This window comes from Dromiciops gliroides, chromosome 4 (genome assembly GCF_019393635.1).
Source record: "Dromiciops gliroides isolate mDroGli1 chromosome 4, mDroGli1.pri, whole genome shotgun sequence".
Lineage (NCBI taxonomy): Eukaryota > Metazoa > Chordata > Mammalia > Microbiotheria > Microbiotheriidae > Dromiciops > Dromiciops gliroides.
The window spans coordinates 329,196,187-329,205,912 of NC_057864.1; the positions used below are offsets into that span (position 1 = coordinate 329,196,187).

General features: G+C 37.8%; 1 pseudogene; it reads right to left on the reverse strand.

Annotated features, from left to right (window-relative positions):
- Positions 1–8,842: 8,842 nt before the first annotated feature.
- LOC122726057 lies at positions 8,843–9,279 on the reverse strand (annotated as a pseudogene).
- Positions 9,280–9,726: the final 447 nt, after the last annotated feature.

The window sequence follows — 9,726 nt, forward strand, 5'->3', positions numbered from 1 at the left end:
GTAGGTCAGTTGTTTTTCCTATGAGATAGTCCATATTTTTTTCAACCTTATAACTGTTTTATTATTTCTTAATATCTCATGTAGTTTTTAGCTTCCATCTGACCTATTCTAATTTTTGAGGAGTTATTTTCTTCAGTAAGGTTTTGAACCTCTTTTAAGAACATGTTAATTTTCTTTTCATATCTTTCTTTATAACTCATTCATTTTGGGGTTGTTGTTTTTTTGCTCTTTAAAAAATTCCTTTAAGTCTTCTAAAAATTCCTGTTGGGTCCAATCTACTGAACTGATTTTTAAAAAGCTAGTATATTGAAATAACTAATAAAATATTATTATCTCTGTAAGCTACTAAAGAATACCTAAATATGTTGAATCACATTTTGTAGTCTAAATACTGATTATTACCATAGTTAAATCACTTAAATCTACACTTAAATTTACACTCTTAAAAGTTAAGAACCACTCCCCCCAGAATTTAATATCCAGGGCTATGCTGGTAAATGTTTATTAAATAACTGTGGGGAGGGGGATGCCTAACCACAGTTGGATGATGGTGAGTTGAGATTGAGATGGATGGACTCTGTGTCATTTAAAATCTAAATGTGTGGTTGCCTTAAATTAGAAGCTTTAGCACCAGTCTTTGGGCATTAAGCATTTATTAAAGCATACCAGGTCTTAGAAAAAAGGGAACACATGGAGTTAAGAAAAGGCCTATCTAGCCTAGAGTTCCAGCCTGGTTTGGTTCTTCCTCAAGTCCTCCACCATGAGCCTGCTTCAATCATGAACTGCTCCCAAACTTAGTGTGGAAGCTTTTTATAGGTCTGGAGCAGAGGCGGTCCTTACACACTGCTTCAAGCTGATTGGTAGGCATCATTCAAATCCATTGGTCCACTGGACTTAAAGGTGGTCTTGAGTTGAGTTCAAAGTCCTTAGCTCCTGAGAACAATACCTTCTTAAGGGCCAGCCAGGTGTGCTTACAGTCTAGTTAACTTGAAGTGGGCTAATCAGCAGTTAATCACTCTCACTTAATTCAATCAGTTTAGAGTTCTTTCCAGGTGGGCCTTTGAGTATCTGCTAAATCCCATTATTTTATCACAACTCTGAGTTATCCAAAACTAGATTACAGTATGACATGTTAATTATACCAATATCTATGTTACTTATTTACTTTATTATTATCTGTGTAAGCTACTAAAGAATACCTAAGTATGTTGAATCACATTTTGTAGTCTAAATACTGATTATTACCATAGTTAAATCACTTAAATCTAAAGGGTTGGGAAAAATCTCACTCACACTACTCCCAAGCTCTGTGTGTGTGTATTCCAGATAAGAGAGAAGTTCAAGTAGCAGCAGCAAACCCTACTACTCCCTCCTTCTTGTTATATGTCTACTTGAGCTCCCTGATTACAAGAATTATTTACTCTAACCTTCCTTTCCCTCCCTTACTGCCTCTAAGTTTTTTCCTCTTCCCTCCTCTTTACATTCTAATCTTAAAATCAAGACATAAAAGAACCTGTTCCAGGCCATCTGTTTAACTAGATTCCCTCTATGACTACTAATGAGTCTTAGGGTTCAGTGGGTTCAGTGGGTTCACACATATAGTGTGAAAAAATTATTTTCATACCTGTCTCTTACAGAAAAATGGATTTAAAAATGGATTTGTGTAGACAAAGTGGCCTAAAAGTAGATTGCCCATCACCCATGAAAGGAAAGTCTGTACCAGTGAAATGAGGGTACTTTCCAAATTTCTCAATAAGCAACGAGGGGAGAAATCCATAAAACTTTATCCTAACCATGCTAGGAAGCAAAAGGCTGGGTGTGGGGATGCTTTCTCTTTGGGTTTATTATTTTTGCCATACATGTAGCCTAAGAGCTTGAGGCCATACCAGCCAAACTGGTTTACACCAGCTTTTAGGAATAATAGTCTCCCTGTCAGACCTCAAATGGAATCCTGTGTTCAGTTCTGGAGAACATAGTTTAAGAAAGACATTGGTAAACTAGTGTCCAGAGTAAAAGAACTAGGATAATGAAGGGTCTTGCACCCATGGCATATGAAAATTGGATGAAGGAACAAGACATTTTTAGCCTTGAGAAAAGAAACCTCTGGAGGGACACCATAGTTTTCTGAAACAGGGTAGAACAAGAAACATTGGGTGGAAAATGCAAAGAGGCAAATTCAAACTGGTTATCAAGAAAAACTTTGCAACACATAGAGCTGTTCAGAACTAGAATGGGCTGCTTAGAGAGGTGGTGCATTCCCCCTCTTTGTAGATCTTCAGAAAAAAAGCAGATGGCGAGTTGGTATGTTACAGTGGGGATTTCCTTTGCATATAGTTGGACTAGCTGGCCAACAACAACCATTCAAAATTTAGAATTCTCTGATTCTGTGACTGGTCCAGACTAATACTGTTAGTAAGTATCTAAAGCAATTTGGGTCTTTCTAACTCCAAGTTCAAAAGCATAATAATCATAATATGTCATTTATATAGTGTGTTAAGGTTTGTAAAGTGCTTTCCATGCATTCTACATCCAGGTCTTCTAGGATAATTATTCTTATCCTATATTGACTCTTTCCTTGTAAGTGGCAGCAAGAAAATAACTTCAAGGGGCTCTTCTGACTTCCTTCTTCTCTTCCTTTCTGGTGGCCTGGAGAATAACAATGCATTGACTGTATTCTAGGACTCTTCCCTTCTGGGTGGCCAAGAGACTATCATTGCCTGTCCATAATTTCTGTCCCCATGTTACAGTCACCTGGAGTTGTGTCAAGCTGAAGAATGGAGGCCTGGCTAAATAGTCTTGCTCTTTGTCTCTTCCCTATGAGTTGGGAAGTCTACATGGCCTTGAATTCAGGTATGCCAACTGAGGCCAACTTAGAAATCTTCCCAGGTATTGTGTACATTATGTTTTTAGAATTATTGCTATGGATTGCTACGAACCCTTTTTTGTAGATTAATAAGTTATACAATTAATTAAAATTCAGTTAATACTGAATTTTTACATTTGTACTTATCTAAAATGTTTCCCTAACAGGTCACATTGGTAACTCACTTTGAATAGCTCACTTTCTTGAGTAAAAGTACTTATTTATGTTTTAGAGTTCAGCTACCAAGGTGATTTATGTTGAAGAATACCGAACTCTACCTTACAAGAAATATATGGTATATTGAACTCAATAGCAACTGATGGAAGTTGGGGTTCACCACTCTTCTATCAGGATGGCTAATACGGGATAGAACTTACATAGAGATGCCATCTCTAACTCTTTTGAATCCCTGTGGTACACATGCTTAGGGTATTTAGCACATGCTGTCATGTATTGCAATTATTTTCAAATGTCTTAATTATCTTCCCTATTAGCTTGTAAGCTTAAAGCTTCTTTTAAGGCAAGGGCAATGTCATCCCCCTTTAAGTGCCTAACACACTGCTTCACATATGCCAGGCCCTCAATAAATGTTTATTGAATAAAAGAAGAAAGAATGAATAAGTATGTGATGGAACTTAAGTATCATGTAGGAGGAATTGGGAGGCTATATTTCATAATATTCAATGATAAAGAGGCATTTAATACGATATCTGTTTACAATCAAGGATTTAAGTAAGCAGGTAGAACTTGAAATTGGTTTAGGGAATTGGGTAGGGGAAGATTAATATTGTTGGAAGAAGGTTGGAAAAGTTTCTTTGAGAAATGGTACAGGCCTTACTTAGTTATTTAGCATGGAAAGAGAAGGTACCGATAGTGGCAATTGGAGAGTAAAAAGTAACAAATTTGATTACATAATATTAGTTAGCCCTTTTCTCCTTTCATAAGATAGAAAGAGCTTTCATAGGGTCAGGTCACATATTAGGGGGAAAAACTCTATGTTTGGGTGACACTGAAACAAAGTTAGGCATAGAATCTCCATTTCCTTGAGATTTATGAGTTATAGTTTGAGTTCTAATGGTTTCCTATGGGTTAAAGTTATGAATCTCTGTTGGGCCTTGACTCAAGATATTTTTACAGTGTTCTACAGTTTACAAAGTGCTTTCTTTTGATCTCATTGATACCCACAAAGAACCCATGAGGCAGAGCAAGTATTTTCATTTTAGAGATCAGGCAGCTGAGGCTTAGAGAGTATGTATAATTGTATGAAGTCACACAGTTGGGGAAGTGGTAGATCCAAGACTCAAACCCAGGTTCTTTCACTTTTTTACATTCCCTGGAAACAGATTGATAAATTAGTTTACCTTTTAAGGTAACTTCCAATCCAGTAACTATTGGTGTTGTATATAGGGAACTGAAGTTGGAATCAAGAAATTCTGGGCTAAAGTCCTACCTTAGGCTGGAGATATCATCTCTTTTTCTTCCTTTTTTTGGGGGGGGGGCAATGAGGGTTAAGTAACTTGCCCAGGGTCACATAGCTAGTAAGTGTCAAGTGTCTGAGGTTGGATTTTAACTCAGGTCCTCCCAAATCCAGGGCCAGTGCTTTATCCGCTGTGTCACCTAGCTTCCCTTAGCAATATCATCTTAGGCAAGTCATTTAACTTTTCTGTGCCTCAGTTTCTTTATCTTTAAAGTGACAGGCTTGGACTTAATAGCCTCTAAGATCGCTTACAGCTCCAAATCTGAGCTGTTATTTTATTTTTTAAGAATAGTTTTAAAAATGTATCTTTTATAAACAATGAAATAATATTTATTTATCAGCAATATAAAAGTCTTACCAAAATTCAGTCCTTATATTTATGAAATGCCTTGGAAGGCCATATTTTGGGTAGTCATTTAGTTTGAATCTAATTGTTGAGAGCTCCTACATGTTTGATTCTGGTGGGGGCGGGGGGGGGAACTGACAGTACATATTTCCAAGATTACAGATTTATTCCCAAACCCAGTCCTTAACTGCCTTAACCCCTCCCACTCCCCAAGAAATGACCATATCTTCTTCCCTGGTGTTTTTCCTCACTTCAAAAGAAGTTGCAAAGAGGAGCATTGAGTAAGGTGGCCTAGCTGCACAGCGTGAGTTGTGCGATCTCTCTGGCAGCAGCTGCTTGGGCAAAAAGGAAAGTAAGAATTTCAACTGCTACCAAAAGACTAAAAATGGGATTAATAAGAAACAGATAAAAACTATAGACTTTAATTATATTTTTTCAAAGAGATTTCTAGCCGACTTTCTCCTAAGGTTGCCATCAAAAGAGAAGTTGCCTGCTATTCAAGTGCATGGGTAAAAGTATAATTTTCTTTCCAGCATATTATCTTTGGCCATTTTGCTTAAAAGAAGAAAGGAAAGATGTGTATGCCTGTTTGAATTTTGAAAAATGTCTCAATTTTCTGGCCTAGATTTTCTCCATCCATTAAACTGTCTATACTCTTCTGGTTTCATACCCTTCCCCTTCTATCCTGACCCTTCTCCGGATTCTCCTTCCTACAATTATGTAGGCAGTGAGGTGATATAGTGGATAGAGTGCTGATCTTGGAGTCAGAGAATTCTGGATTAGACTCTTCTTTGAGATATCTATTTACTATCTGTGTGATCCTGGGCATATCACTTAGCACCTCCCCTTCCCCCACCCCACCTCAATTTCCTCATCTGTAAAGTGTAGATAATAAAAATCCCTACCTCACAATGTTCTTGTGTGGATAAAATTAATGCTATATAACTGATAGCTGTTATTATTATTCTTTTCTTAAATACTCTCAGGATAGGTTTATTGTCACTTCATTGTCTGTGACCCCTAGGTTAGAAAATTGACTAGGTGAATTTAACAAAGAGCTTTGTTTCCTATTGTTTTGTTGTTGTTATTGGTTTTCTGAGCTACTCTAATCCCATGGCTGCTCTAATTCTAGAGCTATCATAAGCCACCTTTAGACAGAGACTCAAGGTAGATCCAGGACTTCTAGTATGATCTTAGTGTAACAATGTGCCAGATTCTGGAAGCAGTTTCTCACAAGACTATTTTGGACTCTCTCATCCTGCCATTGACTGAAAACCTTTTGAATGAGTCTTCCTTGTTGCATCCCTGGTTGTATCCCCTCCCTCATCTTTCCAAACTTGATTTGGAGGGGTCAATTCTGTACCCAATGTAGGGGTAAAGTGGTTAGGAGGGTATAAGTGTGAAGTTGGCAGGTTGCCCTAGCACCCTTTCCTTCTTGCCCATTTTCCCCTGAGAGAAATTATTATTATACTATTATATTAATAAGCAAATATTAATTTGTGATCCAGGCTTTGCTCCTATTTTATCATTGTCTAGCTTTTGTCACTCTCTGAAGGACATGACTGATTAATGAGATTACTCCTAGCTCTCAAGGAACATGCTCATGCATCTCAGGCTGGACCCCACCCAAGTAGGAGACATTATTTCTGTTTAGAGTATAAAAAGAATCCAGTCTGAGTGACCCTTACTCTGAGCGAGTGAACCCCTGTCCTTGTTTCCCTCCATTAGAGTTTAGGGTGACCCAAATCATGAACGAGAAAACTAACCAAAGGGGTTCAGATGGATATGGATTTACCTGCTCAGATTGCTGCTAGCCACTGAGCCTCATGATTCGGCCACTGTTTTAGCAGGAAGGGTTGAAAACTTTTACCCCACCTCCTCATTAAATGTCTACCAATCAGGATTGATTTTCATTTGTCAAAGGAATTCCCTTTCAGAAGGGTTATTTAAGGCTTTCGGGGTCTCTACTGGAGGTATTTGATTATTGTAACTACTGGCCACCAATTTATTGATTACTTGCTAGTATAATCAATAAATTGGTTATTAATAATCCAGAAAGTGTCTCTCAACATTTTTTATTTGTCTCACCCCTCTATATTCTCTTGGGTGTCTTATTAGGTCATATCATCTTCTCTTAAATATTATTAACTCTCCAGTCTAATTCTTCTGCAAAATCTTTGGTCTTAGAAACCAAACACCTAACCTCCTGTTCCCTAAAGAAAATTATTTTCGTGGTTGACAACTAAAAATAAACCAACCACCAGAGGTGGTTTTTGAGTACTTATTCAATGTCTAGCTTCTTTTGAAGGGTTGCCCCCACCCCCATTCCAGGTTCAAAACAATCTTGAGAGTATATTTGTCCATGATTACTCATACTCTGAGGGAAAGCCTCTTGAATTTAAACATAGAAGATGAGATAAATTGCAACAGGAATTTCTTATCTGTTAGATGCAGGCAAGTGAGGATATATCATTGAGCTCAGTTTTAGGGAGCTCATTAAAAAAACACACACATGAATTACATAACTTCTCTTTCTCCTCACATGGTTTTCCACTCTAGGTTGGGGAGGAGGAGGAAAAAAAGAGGAGGATAATTATGCAAAAATGTGACACTGATCTGAAATTCTTATCCCCATTTACTAGAGAACAGTGACTCACTCAAAGTCATCCAATGACAAAATTAATTAGTCTGTGGTTCTTCTAACTAGAGCTTCTTTTTGTCTGGGGAAGCTAGGTGGTGCAATGGATAGAGTGCCAGGCCTGGAATGAGGAAGACTTGAGTTCAAATCTGGCCTCTGACACTTACTAGCTGTGTGACACGGGGCAAGTCACTTGACCTTGTCTGCCTCAATTTCCTCATCTGTAAAAATGAGCTGGAGAATGAAATGGCAAACCACTCCAGTATCTTTGTGAAGAAAACCCCAAAAGGAATCATGAAGAATCAGACCTGACTAAAATGACTGAACAACAAAGTTTGTTTTGTAATCAATCCCAAGCATTATTTTTTCTGTGCTATCTTCCTCTCTCTTGTGTCTTTTCCCTTTAAGTTTCAGGCATAGTTTCAAATTACTTTTTATAATGGCTGGACCAAATTGGCAGTTCTACCAACAACCAACAGTACATTAGTGTACCTGTTTTCACACAGCCTTTCCAATATTTTTTATTTTTATTTCTTGTCATCTTTGTCAGTCTGATGAGTATGAGGTTGTATTTTAAAATTGCTTTAATTGTTATTTGTCTGATTAAATTGTAAACTTCTTGAGAGCAAGGGCTATCTTTGACCTCTTTCTATATTTCCATTGCTTAACATAGTATCTAGAATATAGTAGGCCCTTAATAAGTATTGATTGATTATTTGCAATTTAGAGCGTTTCTCATTTGTTGCTGATGAATTGGATTTCTTCATTTGAAAATTGCCTATTTATATACTTAGAAATGAGCCAGAAAAAATGGAAGTGAAAGAAAAAACTTAAAGATATCCAAAGATGCTTAATCATCCCAAGATACTTCATAGATGAAGGCAAAGGCAAGAAGCATTTCTTTAGCATTTGCTATGTTCCAGGAACTGCGCTAAGCACCAAAGATAGAAGTATAAACAAAAATAAAGAAAGCCCTTTTCTTCAAGGATACATTCTAAACGAGAAGTAAACAGGAGCTGAAAAGTGGGGGTGAGGATAAAATACCCATTTAATAGTATGGTGATGAATTCCAGAGAGTTGGAAGCAGAACAAGGAGGGAAATGAAGTAAGGTTGGCCTGGCCCCCTCCCCAAAATAGATGTGTTGGGAGGAACTGGGAGAAAGGGATCAGCATAGTGGAATGATGCCCCAGGGTGAGAAGATCCTTAATGCTAAGGGAAGTTCCAAGATGATAAGGTAACTGTCATGGGAATAGCAAATAGATTCAACACGGAACCTATCAGCAGTAACTCTATAATCTGCTTTCTTCACCAGTGATAAAGGAACTACCATATTTGGACTCTAACACCCAAGTCCCTGAAATACTGTTCAAGAAGTAGAAATGATCCTTGAGAAGATGAAGTCAAGAAGAGCTCCTGGAACCAGACCAAATACAAGCCAAGAAAGTCTATGCTGGTGATGACACAATTTTTTTTGATAGAAACTATTTATTAATAGACAAGGCAGACAGTGAAAATGTTTACTTCTTGGATACACTCACAGTGTGCCCCCTGAGGCCTGTACTCTTGGTGTGCTGGCCTTGGAAGTGCTGAAGCCCACTATATGCCCGAATCTTCTTCAGTCACTCCAGATCTTCACAAAGCTTATTGTCCAGACTGTTAGCCATAACCTGGCTATATTTCCATCCTTTTCATCCTTCTGCCTGTTAAGGATCCAGTCTGGAATCTTGTATTGGCGAGGATTCTGCATGATGGTGATCCGCTCCACCTCATCTTCAGTGAGCTCACCCGCCCTCTTGGTGAGGTCAATGTCTGCTTTTCTCAGTACTACATAAGCATATCTTTGACCCACACCCTTGATAGCTGTGATGGCAAAAGCTATTTTCTGCTGTCCATCAATGTTGGTGTTGAGCACTCTCAAAATGTGCTGGAACTTCTTGGGGATTACAAGAGACATGGCTGCAATGGCAGCATGAGAGCCTTTTCTGGAAGAGGCAATGGAATTTCTGAAGCACCAAGGAGTTACATTACAAGATCTCTCTGGGTATGAAGATACTGATAGAATAGAGAAATATTTATAGACAATATTAATATCCAAAAGGGTGATTGAGAGAATCAAGGCTCATCCATATACTTTTTCATCTTCATAAAATAATGATAATTATCTACATAGGTACTGAGAGTATCCATAATGAAAATAGGAGAATGGAATAGGTAGACCTTTGTCAACTCTAAAGCAGATCACATCTTTAAAGTCACAAAGTTGTCTGAAAGATACAGGGGATACCAAAATCATATTGTATGGTTTTTTTATTGCGTACAAAAAAGCACTTGATTCAGTAGAGCAAAATGCAGCCTTAAACATTCTAAGAAAGAATCTTGAATGCATTTTAAAAATCACATA